The 21,180-nt window shown below is 42.8% G+C and overlaps 1 pseudogene; it reads right to left on the reverse strand.

Annotated features, from left to right (window-relative positions):
* Nucleotides 1-895: 895 nt before the first annotated feature.
* LOC123958196 lies at nt 896-20,343 on the reverse strand (annotated as a pseudogene).
* Between the last annotated feature and the right edge of the window lie 837 nt (nt 20,344-21,180).

Below are 21,180 nucleotides of genomic sequence, written 5' to 3' on the forward strand. Positions count from 1 at the left end.
ACTACTGAAAAACCACTAAATCTGTCATTTATTAATTTTAATATTCATTAATGATCATGTCTCACCTCTAGTCTTCTCTGTCTTAATTTCAGGTTTCCACCATGTGTTGTAGATAGTTCAGGAGGAGGTTAACTTGACCAAGCAGTCTTTTGTTTTCCGCTAATTACTGTTTAGAATACCAGAATAGGGAGGGTGATGTAGGTTTAAGTTTATTAGATTGATACATTTATACCAACAAGACAGTGTACATCGCTGTCAGAACAGCGTTTGTTTTCATTCAAAGGCTTTATGGCTTTGCCAATAATACTTGGTGGGCCGGTCTCTAGTCAAAATGCCCGGGGCGATTTTTTGTCCCAGTCCAGCCCTGTGTCCCCGGTTTTAATTGTGTGTTAATCATCGAATGTATTAGGTGTCAAGAGGCAGAAGATGAAATCAGATTTTACGTGGCCAGAAAGACTGGACAGCAGGGCATACAGGTGTAGTGCCGTAAAGTGATCGTCCGCCGAAAATTGATTGCCGTCCGCGGGAGCGCGCAGCAGCATGTTAAAGCTGTATCGCCCAGTCTCTTCACGACTACAGCTGCTTTTATCTGGATCAAACAGACATAGGGTGCAAATAAACATCACTCTATGTCCGTGGTAATAGCAAAGGTATGTCTTTGTGATACTTACGTAATGAGCCACCCAGTCCCCCACTGACCACGGCATTGGTGTCGGCGTGCACGCGAGGCAGAGGGCCGACCTCTGTGTAAGTCGGGAAACTGGGTGGGGGGCCCCGCAGCTGTACTGATGCAGGAGCGGTCACAACAGCAACCGCATCAGCTGCGCACAAGGCAGGGCCACACCCCGACACCATCCAGTGGGAGGGCGCACCGCACATTCATAAGGAGAATCCCTCAGCCAAAACACAGGACTGAGTGAGTCAGAGAGCAAAGGGAGACATCCCGCAGGTAGAAACGGACGAAAGAGCATGGGGACGACCAGGAGGCCGCCGTGCAGATGTCATCCACTGTCATCACACCGTGCAACGCCACTGAGGAGGAGACGCCTCTTGTGGAGTGAGCTCTGATGCCATCCGGGGGAGACTCACCGGCAGACACGTAAGCCTGGGAAATGGCATTGTACAGCCAGTGAGACAGCCACTGCGCCAACAGGGGAAGTCCCATGGACCACTCCCTGTAGTGCTTAAGGAATGGGAGCCAAAGGTTGGGTCTCACCGTTATATATATACAACGCTGTGGGTGGGCGTAGACTAAAATTCTCAGTGCCGCGCAGCCGCGCGGAAGGGGTACACCCAATAGTGATAGCCTTAGAGGGCGAGGCCTATACGAAATAGAACCAAGCATGACATTTACATGATTATAGGCAATATTAGAAGGCTGTTGTTGCCGATGGAATATGTGTTTGGTAGGTCTATATCTAATATCCTTGTTTATATTTGAAAAATTAAATGAAGACCATAATTAACATGACTTTCTACTGAGTTATATATAAAATAAAAACAGGATCTCTTTTGTAATTATCCTTATGACTCTACATTATTTAATTGGCTGTGTACCAACAAATCCAGTCCTTCTTACCTGTTGAAATACCTTTAAATGGCCAATGCAACTCATGTAATGCAGTATTCCACTTCCAGAAAGTGATTGCAGCTTCTACTTATTGACTGAAAGGTAGATTGCCTAAAAATTACTTGATTATTTTCATGAGGGTTATATTCGACAGATTATAACTGAACTAGGACTTTTTACCTCTTAAAATACATTTAAATGGCCAAAATGACACATAAAATGCAGTATTCTGCTTGCCAGACAGTGATTGCAGCCTCTGCTTATTGACTGAAAGGTTATTTCTGCCCTGAAATGAGTTGATTATATTTATTATATAATATAATAATATATATATATACTTTACAGACAAATAGATGATCTCCTGTTGTCCCCATGCCCTTTTTCTGCCAACTCCACCCCCTTCCTGTTCTCTTGTAGGTGTCTTTGCTTTCTGCGGTTGGTGTATTTTCCCTGTTGTTTCCTTTTTCTCCTTGTTTTTCTAGTGATAATGCAGACATCAGGGTCAGGACTGGTTATTTTAAGCGGTAACATTATACTCATTACAATTGGTTTTCATTTGAACTCATTTTTGAACAAGGTCTCTACCAAAACAACAGTATTACAGCACTCACCCAGCTTACTGAACTCACCACACATCACTCAATTTTCACTTACAAACCCACTGCATAGGGAAAAAAACATCTTGTTAGAGGGGGACAGACGCTTTCTTGTGCATCCTGTGTAGGTAGCATGTAATATGTCTCGCTGAGGACTGCTGTCAATGCTGACATCTCCAGTGACATAAAGGGCATGGGGTTGAAACTGAAGACCATGAACTGACTACTATAGGTGATATGATGTGATGAAACCATTTTAGACAGCAAATAGGCACAAATAAAGCTGACATGAATTGCAGCCAAAACCCAAGGCTTCTGCCATACAGATGACCGGAGCCATAAATTTAAACCAGTATTCGGGACTCCAGAAAGCATTTTTTTCTCTTTTTGTCCAGTTGAGCTTGACCATAACCTCTCACTGGAGAGATGTTGAGTGTCAGACAGTGAAGGAAGCAGTTTTTCAGTTGATGTTTCTCTAAGAGCACATGGAGAGCTCTACACTGGTAACCACCGCACATTCACGTGGAATAGTGCATGCAGGCAGAAAGTCACTTTCCTCCTGAATTGTCAAAAGGTGAACAAAAGTGTTTAGTTGGACAGCCACACGACTGGGTTGGACAGCAATCATCTTCCTAATTTAAAGCTGATGTGTGATTTTTGTATATACAGTTTTTCTCATAGTCAGAGCTCTCAGAAAGCATCAGGCTCTGGCTGGCTGTGTTGACTCCGACAGCCACCAACAATCATCCTACAGAGACATTCCTGGTTTTTAGCTTTTCTGCATCAAAACAATGGGAATATCTTCGTCCTCATTATATGAAACCACTCCTGTACATTTGGCAGAGTCAGTTCAATAGTGCCAAAAACAAGTTTGCATAGAAGAAGTTTATGACATATATAAATGAAAATGTGTAGAACCTCTCCAAAAGCTTCATAAAAGTCACTGAGGTTAGCACCAATTAAAACTCATAGTCCACGTGGCTCTGGACTGGTGTTTACTAGTCAAGCACAATCTCCCGTTGTTCAACTCTAAACATATCTGAGAGTACATCTGATCTGTATGTATCACATGATTTCTCTATTCAGTTGCTGAGCTGAAATGATAAAGTAAATTTTCATTACTTCACAGCGATTTCACAGCTACTTCTGTTCTCCGTGGTGGTTGCCTTGACTACGCTATCAGGGGGGTTTAAAAGAAGTAAGGTCTTCTGTTGTTGATAAATGAGAAGAGAGGTTGCCAAATAAACAGTGCAGTGTGCTTGGGTATTTGTGTGTATGCCTGCATGTAAAGAATGTGATGATTCCTCATCAGAGGCCGTGAACAGGCACAGCGTTCAGAATGGCTTAGCTGATAAGAGAGGAACTGAGTGGAAAAAGTGATGTGGGTTGAAAGTGTGTGTGTGTGTGTGTGTGTGTGTGTGTGTGTGTGTGTGTATCTATCCACCACATGATGGTGCGAATTGTGGCTGGAGTGAGACAGAAGTATTGTCACAAAATGCACACACGGTAAAGAGTCCTTTACCGGGTTAATTAGAAATAAGAAAGAGTGCAGATTGATTGGTGTTTCTTATGAATATCTGTCATCAGCAACTACTGCTGGTAAGTGCTTCCTCTTCAATTGATTAATTCAATTCAACAAAATCAAGGTGTCAGGGCAAATAAAGTATGTTTGATAGTTCTGCACTTTCATATTTAAGGAAATCTTTATTGAGAAACAAATTACTGAAGGACTAACATACAGAGAGAAAATGACACACTGAAAGCTAGAGATGAAACGGTATTAAAATTTCATGTCACAATTATATTGATCAAAACGGTATTATCACGGTATGTTAAAATGTGCTGAAAATGATCAAAATGTACTAATACACACACTGAAACCATTTCACCAAGTTTTATATTGAAAACCACCAATAATTAACTTTTTGTTTGCATATATATAATATAATATAATGCATATAATAAAATAAAAACAGCCAATACCTTATGTAAACATATGAAAACCATATCAAATGCGCATTAACATTAAAGATGTTATATTAATAAGTAAATGCAACAACCCCATGCACAATTTCATGAATACAAATGAGTCTTAAGAAGATAGTAACTGCAATGAGCCCAACAACTGACATAAATTCAGAGGAGTCTTGTAAAGGAATGAGTTGGTTGGGTGACTGAACTTTGTAACATGTTATCATGTGCACTGGGCGAATACAGACTGCATACGAACAACTCTTACTGCAGCAGAACAACATGTAGTGTTTTTACAAAACACTGAGAGCTTCAGTTTACAAGCTTTAAGAAAGTTAGACAGAGAAGCCAAAGCTAAAAGCTAACTTAACCTGCATTTGCTATAAGGCAATTTTCATCAATTAAGTTTCCCTCAGCACTCTCCAAAATAGAACCAAACTTCATACAGCCTAAAAAATCTACGCAGGACTGTCTTCTGCCATGTTGTCATTGACTCAAACCCACGTTGCATGCTGCACATGCACGCCTGCTTCTGGGAGACTGTTCTTAACTTTGCAGGACAGTATTTACCTTGACTCGAGTTTTTTAAAGCGTGGTAATTGAACACGGTTATCATGATAATTCAAATTTTTACAGTAGTTAGGGTTGGGCCGATAGACTATGCCATCGTCCATCACCGATGGCTGACAGAGATCACAATATTTAGATAAGATATAACTTTATTAATCCCCATAGGGGAAATTTCAGTCAACATAGCAGCACAAAGGAATATAAAAGAACAGATGCAGTATTATAGAAGTATTAACACACTATTTATACTATACAATCAATAATGATTATTTACAACCAGATAAATGTCTGAAATATAATCAGGAAAATCCGTGAGTTTGGTGCTGTGGTGTTGTGGAGCCTGATGTCTGATGGCACAAATGAGCCTCCAAAGCGCTTTGAGACTCGGAGCTGGATGAGTCTGTGCCTGTTGGTGCTCCTGAGCTGCCTCAGCTCAGCATAGACAGGATTAGAGGGGTTGTCCATGATGGTTTTCAGCTTCCCTCTCATCCTCCTCTCAGTCACTGCCTCCACACTGCCCAGTTCCATCCACACCACTGAGCTGGCCTTCCTCACCAGCTTGCCCAGTTTGTTGGCGCCACAAGTCCTGATGCCACCTCCCCAGCACACCACAGTAAAGAAGATGACACTGGCGACTACAGACTGGTAGAACATTCGTAGCAGCCTGGTGCACAAATTGAAGGACCTGAGAGTCCTCAGGAAGCCTGCTCAACCTGCTCTGTCCTTTCCTGTAGAGGGTCTCTGTGTTGTCTGTCCTGTCCAGTTTATTGTTGAGGTGCACCCCCAGGAAGTTGTAGGTGTCCACCATCTCTACTCCCTCACCACTTATTACAACAGGGGTGTGGGGCCTCTTGCTGCATCTGAAGTCCACCATCAGCTCCTTGGTTTTTCCTGTGTTGAGCTGGTTGCTATGACACCATCTAGCGACGCTCCCTATCAGGTCTCTGTACTCCTTCTTGCTGTAATCTGTGATACAGCGACGATGGAGGAGTCATCTGAGAACTTCTGGAGGTGGCTCGTTCCAGAGTCAAAGCAAAAGTCAGAAGTGTAGGGTGTGAAGAGAAACGGTGACAGAACAGTTCCTTGGGGTGTGCCAGTGTTGCTCAACACGACGTCAAGCAGACTTGCAGCCATACTGCAGCCTGTCAGTGATCCAGGCCAACATAGAATGTTTATCGACATGAACAGCCCTAAAATGACTCTACAGGAGCTGGTCATATAATTAGGATATCATCAAAAAGTTGATTTATTTCAGTAATTCCATTCAAAAAGTGAAACTTGGATATTATATTCATTCATTATACACAGACTAATGAAAATCCCAAATTCAGTATCTCCGAAAATTAGAATATTACTTAAGACCAATGCAAAAAAAGGATTTTTAGAAATGTTGGCCAACTGAAAAGTATGAACATGAAAAGTATGAGCATGTACAGCACTCAATACTTAGTTGGGGCTCCTTTTGCCTGAATTACTGCAGCAATGCGGCGTGGCATGGAGTCGATCAGTCTGTGGCACTGCTCAGGTGTTATGAGAGCCTAGGTTGCTCTGATAGTGGCCTTCAGCTCTTCTGCATTGTTGGGTTTGGCGTATCGCATCTTCCTCTTCACAATACCCCATAGATTTTCTATAGGGTTAAGGTCAGGCCAGTTTGCTGGCCAATTAAGAACAGGAATACCATGGTCCTTAAACCAGGTACTGGTAGCTTTGACACTGTGTGCAGGTGCCAAGTCCTGTTGGAAAATGAAATCTCCAATCTCCATAATGTTGGTCAGCAGCAGGAAGCATGAAGTGCTCTAACACTTCCTGGTAGAGGGCTTCGTTGACCTTGGACCTCAGAAAACACAGTGGACCAACACCAGCAGATGACATGGCACCCCAAACCATCACTGACTGTGGAAACTTTACACTGGACTGCAAGCAACGTGGATTCTGTGCCTTTCCTCTCTTCCTCCATACTCTGGGACCTTGATTTCCAAAGGAAATGCAAAATTTACTTTCATCAGAGAACATAACTTTGGACCACTCAGCAGCAGTCCAGTCCTTTTTGTCTTTAGCCCAGGTGAGACGCTTCTGACGCTGTGTCTTGTTCAAGAGGGGATTGACACAAGGAATGTGACAGCTGAAACCCATGTCTTGCATACGTCTGTGCGTAGTGGTTCTTGAAGCACTGACTCCAGCTGCAGTCCACTCTTTGTGAATCTCCCCCTACATTTTTGAATGGGTTTTGTTTCACAATCCTCTCCAGGGTGCAGTTATCCCTATTACTTGTACACTTTTTTCTACCACATCTTTTCCTTCCCTTCGCCTCTCTATTAATGTGCTTGGACACAGAGCTCTGTGAACAGCCAGCCTCTTTAGCAATGACCTTTTGTGTCTTGCCCTCCTTGTGCAAGGTGTCAATGGTCGTCTTTTGGACAGCTGTAAAGTCAGCAGTCTTCCCCATGATTGTGTTGAAGTGAATTATTTTGGAGCATTATAGCCTAAATTGTTATCAATAATTACTAGAGCAATGGTGGTCTACATTGTCATCATTTAAAGTGTTATTTTATAGTGTAAAGTTAGGATCACAGTGTTAAAACTCTACAGCTCTGAGTGTATGTGGTCCTTTTTGTATCTAACTGCCCAGGCTCAGCAGTAGTACATGTGTGTGTGTGTGTGTGTGTGAGCAAGCTTGTGTGCTTTGGGAGCAGAAGGGGGAGCACAGTGAGATAGCAACACAGCATCAAAAACACTTGCAAAGGAAAATGTAGAAGCAGATTTTGTGAAAATATCATCAATATAGTCCATCACAGTAAGAATGTCCTGTTTCTAGCACGGAGCACAAACAACACCAGTTTATTCCATAAAAGTCAGGTTATGGATGAAATGGCATGATCAAGTGGAGTGCATGCAAAGGACACAGAGAGGAGGAGCAGGCAGTCAGGGAATTTCCCAGATTCAGGTGCAGTAGAAAAGAGAGCCAAGAGATGACGTGAAGCCAAGAAACAGAGCTATAAAAGGAGGTCCAAAAGGAGGTGAAAGTCAGTCGTTACATGGTTTTCATGTCGACTCGGGTCTCTGTTCTGGTAACAGAATGGGGCTCTATTTTGCACCGATCTCTGACACACTCCGGTGGAACTTTTGTATTCTAATTGGTGTCTGTTTTTGTTGATAATAAAAATGTTGGTAAAAGTTCAAGCTTTCTCATCTGGCCCAAGTCTTGAATTTTTACACGACATTAGTGTAGCCTACAGAACTAGACTGAGAGACCATTTAAAGGCCTTTGCAGGTGTTTTGAGTTAATTAGCTGATTAGAGTGTGGCACCAGGTGTCTTCAATATTGAACCTTTTCATAATATTCTAATTGTCTGAGATACTGATTTTGGGGTTTTCATTAGTTGTTAGTTATAATCATCAAAATTAAAAGAAATGAACACTTGAAATATATCAGTCTGTGTGGAATGAATGTATAAATTATACAAGTTTCACTTTTTGAATGGAATTACTGAAATAAATCAACTTTTTGATGATATTCTAATTATATGACCAGAACCTGTATTCTCTATAGGGGTAAATTTTACCCGCTGGCGCATATAGATATAAATGCCCATTTTTTAAATCTGGCTTTATCTTGTAATTTTTTAACAATAGGGGGTGCTACATAGCACACTTTTAGGAAAAGTCAAAGGGGACTTGAAAAAACAGATGCAGGTAAATTTGACCCGTTGGCAGTTCTAGTGTTATAGTGAGGACATGACAGTAATGTCTCCAACTAAAATATGTACATATATTTTAGGATAAACTGTTTTCAAAATATGGCTTTCCAAAAAAAAGTGGACTCTTGGCTCAACTTGCCCCATATGAGTGGTAAGTTGAGCCACATGGGGGTCGAGACATCAATGTCATTTCATTGTGCAAACTCAAACGCCAGTTCCCAACATTCAGTTGCACTTAGATAGTAAAACATTGCAAACTGAGCTAACTAGCAGCTAATTAAGTTAACTGTTAACTAACTTCAGCCACAAGTAAAGCTATCTGTCCATCAGGAAACTCTGTGAATCACAGAGTTGAGGCAGAGCAGCTGGCGGACATCAGAGAGAAAACTGATCCAGTTTCACCAAAATCTATGAAAAAAAGTTGTGTTTTTGTACAGTAATCAGTGGGGCCCGGTGTTGTGGCGAATTCTACATGCCTGCCGAGAATTGCATGGTAACGCTCATTTATACTGAGAAAAGAAAAGAGGTGGATGCATATCTCGGCAGATAGTCTACAACATCTGTTCTGCCAAATTATGCATCCACCTCTTAAGGTCCTTTTCAGACACTTGCTGTGCACAATCATCAAATGCAGTTATCACCACATGTTTTTGCTGAATCATAAGGAATGCTACTTCTACTCGACTCTAAACGTTCATAAAATTATATACTTAGAATCATTCATTACCATTGATCCACCCCACAAATGATATTATAGCATTTAATAGCAGTAAATGGAGGTGCATGCAATTCTTGGCAGGCATGCAAAACTCGGCATACACCTTCACCAGAAACACTATGCTTCAGCAGTGTCATATTGAAAAATCTTTTCTTTGGACTCTACATAAATACAACAAGTGCAGAATGAGTCATCAACATCTTAAGATGGTTTTCCAAATGACAAACTCTTAAATATCAAGAATACCTACAAAACACATTTTTGTCATTGATGGGCCAGATACTGCCATAGGGATGACATAGTGCAAAGCACATCATATAAAAACATTTAAACATGGATTATGGGAATGGGAGATTTTGTTATTCTATGTTTCTCTAAAAATACACTGAGCAGACTACTTATCATTGATAGGATACTTCATTTGCCTATTTGACATTGAAGAAATCCAAAAGTAACTAAAAGTAATTGGACTACATTACTTTTATTTTGTGGTACTTGGATTACGTTACTGATTACATTTCTACACATGTAATTATTAAATTTTTTAAGTAACCCTCCCAACCCTGCAAATGACTGAAGCTAACGTGGTACCGAATGACATCTGCACTGGTGTGTACACTGTTGCTTTACCTGGTCCGTGTTTGTAAAATATCCATGTGTCCACGTCTTGTAACGTAATGTAATGCCTGATGTCATCGTCCATCTTGATGTTTTCACAGTAGACAACGTCCAATGCCCTAAGTACTGCGGCCTGCACATGTGTGGTGTCCACACTGACAACATTGCTGTTACTGCCAGCCCTATCTTTCTACATTGAGTTTCCCTTTGTATATATCAATAATCAATAATAGAAAGTTTCTATTTATTATAAATTTATTATTATTATTATTATTTATTTATTTATTCCTTTATATTTTGTTTAGACAAAAAATGGTTAAGAGGTGTAAGCTCAATTTAAAAAAATAAATAATTTAGGTTAGGTGATAATTTGACATATTGTACAGATATAGAAATTGAAACTGTAGTGAAAGATGCAATGTTGCTGGTATGATGTCAGTATTACTATATAAAGATCATTTTTACCACCTATGTTTGGTAATAACCACATGCAGCATGAGTATAAAATAGGCAAAATTCTGAATCTCTAGATCATGCGCTGCTGCAACTGCACCTGAAGCGAAGGTTTACGTTCCCCGGGGTGAGGGGAAAAATTATGTCATTATGTCTTTTGCATGGAGCGTCAAGTTTTAGTGCTACGTGGCCGTGCAACTAGGTGTATGTTGCCCTTTTCATATCAACATAAACTTTCAACGTAGACTGCCTGAGCAGGTTCGACTCTTGAAATGCCTTTATGACCCTTACTTGTGAGACCACAGGGACAGCCAAATTCCTCTCAATTTGTGGAGAGACATGACACTGACAATTTGTCAGTGTCATGTGACATGGCATTTTATTTTTATTTTTTATGAGGAAGAGCATGTAGCCATATTTATAATGAAAGAATCTCTGGGGAGCAAATCTTTGTTACAACTTGCATTTATTTTTCATCAGTATACATTCATAAATGCATTCATAAAGCAAGTTTACAGTTCAATATACTAAATTACAAGTTGTAAAGTACCTATTTGTAGAATGTCGATGTGACAGAATCATCTTTCAAATTATTGCAGTGGCACAAGTTATTGTTTGTAAAAAGATTAGATACTTCAGGGGAGAAATTGGCGCAGTTTATTTGTGGCTTTGAGTCCTTTTATCCAGGGTCAAATCTGTAGGTGAAGCCACGTGCATTGTGATGTGCCACAGTGTCCTTTAATCCACTAGCAACCATGGAACTACTACCAGATTAGAATTAAGGGAATGATTTTTGACTGACATATTTATTGAATAATATGGGCATACATTAGAGCATTGTACTGTATGTTGTTGGCAATGATTGACAGTATGCACTGGCAGCAAAATTGGCAGTGGAAGTTAATTAACTTCAATATTTTTGTCATTATTAAAATTATATTACAGTATTATTCATTAGTATTGGGACTGATCAAACAGATTTTTATTGATTTAGTCAAGAAAACTGTTCTTAACAATCACTGATTCGTTTGTTCTTGAGTTTTTACATAGAAGGCAACACAGCATGAAGCAAACACTAGGTGGCAGAGAAATCGGTTTGTGGGTCAATATCAAGAAAGTTTTGTTGCCTAAAACTGAAACTAGCAAGTCAACGTAGTTGAAATTAAAAGGTCGATTCTAGCATCACATGGGCATGATGAATATTTTCGATCCAAGTCTAGGGTTACCCTCTTTATACACCCAGTGCTAAAGAGACAAGAATTAGGTTGGGAAAACAGTAATCTGGTGGCCAGAGTAGATAGCAGATATGTTTTGCCTGGCAGATCTGCTCGGGGCTTCACTGATTACTGTAGAAAAACACACAATGTTTATAAATTTATCCACATATTTCAGTGGAACTGGATCATATTTTTTGGAATTTCTAGATGGACACCTAACTGCAGCTGCCATTAGATAGTTAGCTCAGTTAGCCTTTCAGCTAGCAGCCTTATAAGGTTAGTAGAGTCTGCCCAGATTGGCAGCTCGAGCGCCAAGGGAGTGGTAGTGTTTACACTGCTAGCACAGGAGCTTTGGACTACCAGGAGGAGGAGGTTTTCAGGCCTGGGCTTGGAGTTCCCCATCCAGGCAGAGTCAGCTAGCTAATGGGACCTCTATATGGCTAACTGAGCTAACAGCAGCTACAGTTAACAGTAATTTATCTGTTATTTTACCCTCAAATGAAGCCATCTGCCCATCAAGAAACTAACTAATATCCTTCCTCATCTAAAAAGCAAGACATACTGAACAACCTCCAAAAACTTGAAGATTAGTTCTGTGCACTTTGTGTGGAGATAGGTCTAGAGAAAGCACTATGAGCAGAGCAGTCGAATAACTGACACAGACAGTGGATGGGCAAGTCTCTGTACTTTCTGGGCGTGCTGTGCCTGGAGAAGATCATGAGCAGATGACCATATAGGGCCCAGAAAAAGAAACCTTTTCCTCACATGAATTACATTTACATACATTTACCAATTTACCAAATCTTTGGCCATGTTTAATATGAACATCCGACATCGTAAAATGAATTTACTGTACTGTATGACAGAAAATATGGGAAAGCATAATAGGTCCCCATTAATGTACCTTTAATGTAACCTTTGGATTACATTAATTCCATATCTTTCCATTCCAGCTCATTGTCATCTCTAAGTGTGGGGATGGATTTGATGCAGCTTTTGAGCTCATCTAAGACTTCCTGCAAGTTGTCTGCTGCCTGCCTGATTGATAACAAATTTCATGATCTCAGATCTGATTGGAGCGGTATTTTGGGAAGACTGGTCCTGTGCGTTTGATGTCTGAGACACTGACTTTGAGCCAGTTTTGCCTCCTTTCTCTGCTTCCTTTGCCTGCTTAATGTAGTGTATCTCTTTTGCATCCATAGCAATGAAGAAGACATCCACTGCCACAAATAAACCAGCAAGAACACCTGTTGCTGCCTCTGCCACACGTACAACCCTGGACGCTTGTGCTACAATCTTGCCAACGTTCATCACCTGAACAAGTCGAACCAATTCAGCAATGCCAGCTAGGCCTTTCCCTGCTCTGCATCCGAGCTTTAACAGGTTATCTTCACTGCTATCCTCAAGTTTTTGACATGAATTCCCGATCGTCTGTAAACTGTTGCTAATCTCCTGGAGCCAGGTGACAACTGCATTCATTTTCTGTTCAATCTTTTTAATGATGTATCGAACAGCTTTGCGATCAGAAGACTGATTGACCATATTAGTGATATTTGAGGCACCAGCAGTGACCCCACCAAGCGCACCCATCCCTATTCCAACCCCAGTGACAATAAGAGAGGCTCCCAAAGTAAAGGGGGCCAGTATTAGGCCCACTATGGATGTAATCCCTCCCACTGCTCCAATCACTCCTCCTGTCAGACTGCCAATGGTGGTGCCGTGATGTACATGTTCCAAACCGTCAGCCACGGCCTTTAGCCTGTCCAACCTGGTCTGGAGGTCCTTCACAGTTGTTTTCACAAAAGCATAGACATTGTCAGCGGACAATTACTATCTGAAACACTGCTGTTCAATCTAGTGTTTAGTAGATTACAATTATTTAATAAGACACTACATTTCTAATGGTATAGAAAACACATTTTAGTGTTAAGGCTGCTTGATTATAGCTTCTGTTACAAGTGCATGTCTCAAAATTTCCTCAGTCTCAGTTCTGACAAAAGAGGTTAATCTTTTTCTATGTATCATGCACATGTATGTATGAGTAGGTTTATGTATGGAGGATGTATATACTGTATGTAGGGATGGACTGTTCCGGTATCAAAAATTGGGGGCTGATCAGAATTTCTAAATCATCGGTATCGGCTTTATTGAGCACAAACCTAAGCCAGATCCTTTGTTTTGCTTTAGCTGTCATACAAATGCATTCAACGGAGAGCAGTTTGTGACAGGACGTGCATAAAATGTCTGCTATGTTAAATTGGAAAACGAAAGTAGTCCAACAGCCACTTGCAGTGTCTGTAATGTGAGCATTTCGTGAGGTGGTAGATAAATACTGGACATTTTCAACATGAGTTAAAAATTTGCGTTTATCGTGCAACTTTTCTTTCAGAGTGTTGTGTGGAGAGGAGTGGGCAGAGTGGAGAGACAGAGCTTTGGCTCACCGACTGACAACTACTGAGTGACAGGGAGCTCTGGAGGAGGGAGTGGGGGGTGGCGGCTGAGCTTTTGGACAAATAAATGCCCGCACTATAACTGTATAATCACAGTGCCAGTGTTTATTACTTAGCTTGGTTTAGTTTAGTTTGTTTTATACAATGATCATTATAATTTTTAGCCGATTGACGATATTTGCAGTTACATTTGCTTGCAAAGGAATGTGCTTTTGTCAGTCATTAGTGTCTTTGAATCAGGTTTAGGAAGAAATTAGGATTACTTGGTTACTAATGCAAACATGTCAGAATCGTGCAGCCCTAAATGGAAAGTTGACAAGATGAAAATTAGATGTTGGACAGATATTTTGTGTTCTGTGAGAATGAGTTCAATGTTGTCGTTATTGAAGAGTCATACCTTTTCTAAGAGACAGCTGATAATAAAAGGACGCCCCAGGATCTCACTGGCTGTTGGTCTTGATCGAGGATCTCTTTTTAGTATATCATTCAATAGTTGACAAAGATCTGGTGAGAACGTCTCTGGTAGAGGGGGACATGAACCACCAAGAATCTTGGGTATCAGCTGAATTGGAGTCTCTGCTGAGAACTGAAGAATTGTTGTTACACTTACAATATCAGTGATTAAGTATAAATTGCATAGCCTATTTTGAGTCCTGTTTTTGGTAAGAGCTCATATGTCATCAAAATTTTGATAAGTACACCTACTCATATGTTATCAAAATGTAGGTTATTAGTATTTTGAATGCCATATGTTAGAATATTAATTGAACTGGAAAGGAGTTTTTTCATAATAGCAAATATACTATATGCTGCTTCAATACAGTAGCTGCTTAGTATTAAGGTTGGTTCAGGGAAACCAGTGCCAAGATGGAACCGGTTCCAATACGACCTAGTACCTACCGAATTACAATGCAAATGTGGGTACCTCATTTGGGTGCCACTTCTGGTGCTCTGAAACGGTCGTAAGAAGTGGTGCAACTATTTACGGCAGTACAAATTGCAGCGTCCCTCAATGAAAGGCTATGAGATGACAGTCGGTTTTGCTCAGTTTGATTAATGCTCCAACAAAACAGGCTGCTGTAAGCCGCAGCCTACAGCAAAGAAACAAACCTGGCTCAACAGGGAAAGAGCGAGAGAGCTACATGTGTTAACTCATCTCGCTCTTCACCCTCTCTGTCCCGAGGCTAGCACACACTTCCCCAGGCTAACAGGAACAACAACAACCGCCAACCTTAACTCTCTGCCAATCACAGGTAGGGAAATAAATGATTGACAGGCTTCTACAGTCATGACACATTCAACGACTTCCTGGAAACACTGGAGATCATCATAACTCCAATAAACAGCCCTTTCTGCCTTAACTGTCATGACACAGTGAAGTTTGAAGCTGGTTCCCCTTCGAGGGAACTCGAACTGCGTCGTTTACGACACTATGGGAACGCCTCTAGGCGTAGAAGGTCTGAACATGAATGAAATCACTCCAATCCTATTGGTTTGTTGCTAGAACGGTAAGGTGTGACGGAATAACCGGAGGAGTATAAAGCACACCTGTACACACTCATCATTAGCTTTTTTCTATTCACCAGGCGCTCTGTATGTTGTTTGAAGAAAGCTCCAGTCCTACAAGCAGTGTGTCTTACCTGAAGAAGAAGTCTACCAGCATGTCCGGCAACCAGAAGTACTGAAGGTGTGTTTTTCCTTGCCCTCGATACATCACATACGGAGATTCTCATGAGATGTGTGTCTCATGTTTGGGGTTGGAGCACGCCCGGGCAGCTCTCGAGGGGGCTGCCTGCGGCCATTGCGAAGCCCTTTCCGTGCGGGTACTGAGGTCCCGCATGGCTCTCTTTTCCAAGGATGGCCGGATGTGTTCTCCCCGTGGTGTGGGCCCTGCGGCCGCTGAGGCGGCCCGGCGGCTTCACTCATGGGGTTTCACAGCATGATCTGTCGGAGGATTTTGGGACGGCTGAGGCTTTTTCCTGACCTTCATCCGCTGGTTCAGACGCTTCCTTTCCTCGTTCGGGAGCCTGTTTCTCGGCTTCTCCCGCTCGCGGTTTGGATCCGGAGACGCTGCAGCAATCTGACTCCGAGGAGGTGGACGTGCTCAGCATAGTGGACGATGACTTCCGGGTGTCGGGGCGGCGTCATCAGGCGGCGCCTGACTATGACGAGCTGCTGGAGGTGGTGACTAGAGCCGTGGCTAAGCTCAACATCAACTGGCCACAGGAGGAGCAGACACAACAGGCTAGTGGTAAGCTTGATGAAAGGTTTCTTAAGCACCACGCGCCACCGCCACGCCGGTCTCTGCCATTCTTTCCTGATTTAGTGTCGCTTCTCAGGGGCCCCCCCGAGGAGCTGGGGCAGCGAGGCGGCGCTCTCAACATCAGCCTTCTGAGAGACGCGATCTGAGGACCGTCATCCAGTCCAGACAGAGCTCAGGGAAGAGGTCCTGAAGACCGGGGTAGGGGAGTCTTTTCTCCCCTCCTTCGCCTTCGGGGGTGTGGCTTACCGGTATGAGGTTCTTCCATTTGGCCTGGCACTTTCCCCTCGCACATTCACCAAGTGTATGGATGCAGCACTGGCCCCGCTGAGGCTCCAGGGCATCCAGATTTTCAACTACATCGACGACTGGCTCATATTGGCTGCCGTGAAAGGGGTGAAGTTACGTCATGCCATCACTATAAAACACTTTCGACGAGTGTTGGGTCTCCTGGCGGCTGCGTCCAGCGTAATACCATCTGGACTGCTGCACATGAGACCCCTGCAGTGGTGGCTAAGGACCAAGGGTTTTTCCCCGAGGGGAAATCCTTTCCGTCTGATTTGGGTTACCCGCAAGTGTGTTTGTTCCCTATCAGTTTGGAAGGAAACTTGGTTCCTGTCCCAGGGGCCCGTGCTGGGAGGGTCTTGTCGCCGGCTGTTCATTTCAGCAGACGCGTCCCTCACGGGCTGGGGCACGGTGATGGACGGCCGCTTTGCAAGGGGATCCTGGCAGGTGCATCAGTCCGAGTGGCATATCAACTGTCTCGAGATGTTGGCGGTGTTCCAGGCTCTAAGGAGTTTCCTGCCCGATCTCCAAGGCCACCACGTCCTGGTTCGTTCCGACAACACAGCGGTGGTGGCCTATCTGAATCACCAGGGCGGTCTGCGCTCGCGCCCTCTGGACAGACTGGCGCGTCAGATCCTCCTGTGGTCCCAGCAGAGGTTACTATCGCTCAGGGCGATGTATCTCCCGGGGACGCAGAATCAGGGAGCAGACCTGCTGCCGAGGCAGGGGCTGAGGCCCGGGGAATGGAGACTTCACCCCGAAGTGGTGGAGCTCTTGTGCGAAGAGTTCGGCCCCATAGACGTGGATCTGTTTGCGTCTCAAGAGACTACGCACTGCCCGCTATGGTTTTCTCTCGTTACTCCAGCCCCGTTGGGTCTGGACGCCATGGTACATTCGTGGCCGAGGCTACGTCTGTACGTTTTTCCCCCAGTCGCTCTGCTCCCGGGGGTTGTGGAGCGGGTCCGCCAGGACAATGTCGGCCTACTGCTCGTAGCCCCGTTCTGGCCAACCCGGGTGTGGTTCTCGGACATCATGTCGCTCCTGGACGGCCCGCCGTGGCGGGTCCCTCTGAGGAGAGACCTGCTGTCCCAGGCGCAGGGCCGGGTTCTTCACCCTTGCCCCGCTATATGGCGACTGTGGGTCTGGCCCCTGAGGGGGCACAGTACCTAGAGGCGGGTCTAACAGCCGGAGCAGTCGAGACCCTCCTGAGCTCCAGGGCCCCGTCCACACGGAGGATGTACGGCCTGAAGTGGAGTGTTTTCTCCAATTGGTTTAGGGAGCGGTCGGTGGACCCTGTTACCTGCCCGGTGGTTCAGGTACTTGAGTTCCTCCAGGACCGGTTCTCTGCTGGTCTTTCCCCTTCCACCCTCAAGGTGTACGTGGCAGCTATTTCATCTTTCCACGCCCCTCTGAGGGAGGGGTCTTTGGGGAAACTTCCCTTGGTTGTATGTTTCCTCCGTGGTGCCCGGAGGATGAGACCTGCGACTCGGTCCAAGGTTCCCACTTGGGATCTAGCGGTGGTTCTTGGGGCGTTGGCTGAGGCCCCCTTCGAACCCCTGGAGTCAGCTGAGGCTAAACACTTGACCCTCAAGATGGCCTTTCTCCTTGCTATCACCTCTCTGAGGAGGGTGGGGGCTCTCCAAGCGCTTTCGGTTTCCCCGCAAAGTCTGGAGTTTGCCCCGGGGAATATTAGGGCTATCCTGCACCCTCGTCCAGGATACATCCCTAAAGTGCCTTCTTGTGCGGCAGGGTCCACAGTGCTGCAGGCATTTTATCCTCCACCTCATGTGACGGTGGAGGACGGGAGACTTCATCTGCTCTGCCCTGTCAGAGCACTGAGTATTTACACTCTGAGGTCCTCCCGTTGGAGGAAGGCTGACCAGCTGCTAGTGTGTTTTGGGTCCCCCAGGGCTGGGCTCCCTGCATCCAAACATACTATTAGCAACTGGATTGTTCAGACTATTTCCCTGGCCTATCAGGTGCGCGGTTTGCCTTCACCTGTGGCTATGAGGGCTCATTCTACCAGAGGCATGGCGGCCTCTCGAGCTCTCCTTTCCGGGGCCTCTTTGCAGGATGTTTGTGTAGCGGCTGGCTGGGCCACTCCGCACACATTAATTCGGTTTTACAGTCTTGACCTTCCTTCGGCACCGCTCTCCTCTTAGTCGTGCCACTTTATTGCACACTGGGGCAGGCGGGGTTTTCGGCACGGTTTAGTGGGTATCTCGTTCCCTTAGTGTCGTAACCGAGTTCCCTCGAAGGGGAACGTCTCGGGTTACGTATGTAACCCTGGTTCCCCGAGAAGGGGAATGAGACACTGTGTCGGCCCGCCGCACCTCTCTCCCCGCCTGAAGCGCCTGCTTCATAGTTTCAGCTAATGATGAGTGTGTACAGGTGTGCTTTATACTCCTCCGGTTAGTCCGTAACACCTTACCGTTCTAGCAACAAACCAATAGGATTGGAGTGATTTCACGTTCAGACCCGCTACGCCTAGAGGCGTTCCCATTGTGTTGTAACCGACGCAGTGTCTCGTTCCCCTTCTCGGGGAACCAGGGTTACATACGTAACCCGAGACGTTTGTAGCATAAGAATACCAACTCAAAATAGATTTTGCCTTTTAGTCCTGTATCTGGTATTTAGTGTTAAATTACTGTAGTTGGCTTAGGTGGTTTTGGTTTTTTAAGTTATATTGTAAATGTGTTATATATTGTTAAATTTAAATCATTTTAAATATAGAACTTTTTTTTAAAAAGTATTTATACTTTTTTAAGTAAAGTTCAGGCACCTGAACCATTTTAAAAGTATTGATTTGGCACCAGAATCATAAAAAAATCCAAACAATACCCAACCCTACTTAGTATGGTTCACTGCAATGATATAAAACATAATAATAATGTATAGTTATAAAATTTACTTTTATTTTGGTGAGCTAGCAGATAAATAGCAATCCATTCCATCCAGCGATCCATTAATGACAACAACAACAAAAAGAAATGTAGAGACAGATCGTGTTGAATAGTTTGCCAACCAGAAGGCACTCTGCAACATTGCTACAGATCGACCACAAAACAAAACAATCAGCTGACCAGAGTCAAGCAGAACATACAAACCCACGACGAAGGTCACAGTCATGAGAATATTCATGACCATATTTGATAACCCTCCGTATTTTAACTCCTTCTACCGGTTTCTACTGGAGCCACAAAAGTCTGTTAAATGTTACAGTAGTGGTGTCAAAGAAAAGTTTGTAAAGAAAAGTTAAGAAAATTAAGTAATTCTTTTATTACTTAATTATGCACTGTGTAACAACAGCATTGTTTATAGCATATAATAACAATTATATGCTACAAACAATCAATCTATATTTAGATTGTGAAACCACAATCTAAATATAGGTAAGAAAATTTGATGTTTTCATCTAAATGTCATTTCTTTACCAACACTGGAAGTTTCCTCCCCCTATTTTTTTGACTGCCATATGATTTGTTGAAAATAGCTTTATTTCTGTCATGTTATATACACTCAACATCAAACTAAAGTCTTTACCTACACACATGTTTCCGAGAAGTACTGTATATATTTTTTTGTGCATGGAAAACTGTTTTTCATAATATTGAGGATCTTATGCTATCTTTGTGCTGTGTGATAATACACACCAGCATCAGTGATTTTTTAAATTGGATTTTTTAATCTTATATTATTATGAATTTTACAAGAGAATACATAGCACAGTCATTTTGGTCATGTTTTCATTACATAAATCTTTGATTGCATGCAAAGCTTTGGATAACTTACCGCTGATTTGCGAGTACAGAGCTCATACAGTATGCATCCCAATGACCAAATGTCACTATAAATAAAGCAAATATTGTTATTATTAATGTTAGTAGGTGTTGTGTTAGTAGTTCAAAAGACATACACTGAAGCACTTCAGCGTCATCTTTCTCATGTGTCTGACTGAACAAATAGGTTACAATTTAATCTATTTTAATACAGGTGTCTACACTGATTTCTTTACACTGTGCACACAGTTCATGTATTGTAACAACCTAAACCAAGTGGATTTGTTGTTGTGTGGGGTCTTTATTTAATAATTCTTTACCTTTTGGCATCATAGTTTCAGTCTGTGAAGACTTCTGGTGCCAAATACTTAATTGTTTCATTTGAATTAGTGGTTGACTGAATGTTTGTTGAACTGTGAAAAGAAAATATCTTACAATACAGCAGTACTAAATTTTATCTGTAGTACATAGTATTGTATATGATAGTGTACAGTACTTTTCATGGATTTTTCCAAATCCGCCCAAGCACACTGTTCCAAATTCAGATTCATTCAAATTCATACATGAAGAGGAAAAGTGAAACTATAACATTATGTAACCTAATTCACTATTCATTTTATTTAAAATGTTTTATCTTTTGATGATGTAGAAAATCGAAGAGATAAATTCTGTAGTACCTCTGGTGTCAGTTGTTTGTGAATCAAACCTTTTTCATGGATGAGTCTCAAAGCCATACAGATCTCAACAATCCAGCTCAGTACCTAGAAAATCCATTATGGCAAGAATGTCAATTAATTGCAAAATATGTACACTAATGGACTGACTTGCAGTATACTCTATTTCACTGATGTAAATGTGAGTCTTTTTCATTAGACTACTGTACCTTACACTCTTGTGGAGGCTCACTCATCTCATTGATCTTTGCAGCAAGGCTGCCTCCATGACAGTAGTCCATCACTACATAGTAAGTGTTTTGATCTTTTGGACAAAAGATA

The sequence above is a fragment of the Micropterus dolomieu genome, linkage group LG19, assembly GCF_021292245.1.
Source record: "Micropterus dolomieu isolate WLL.071019.BEF.003 ecotype Adirondacks linkage group LG19, ASM2129224v1, whole genome shotgun sequence".
NCBI lineage: Eukaryota > Metazoa > Chordata > Actinopteri > Centrarchiformes > Centrarchidae > Micropterus > Micropterus dolomieu.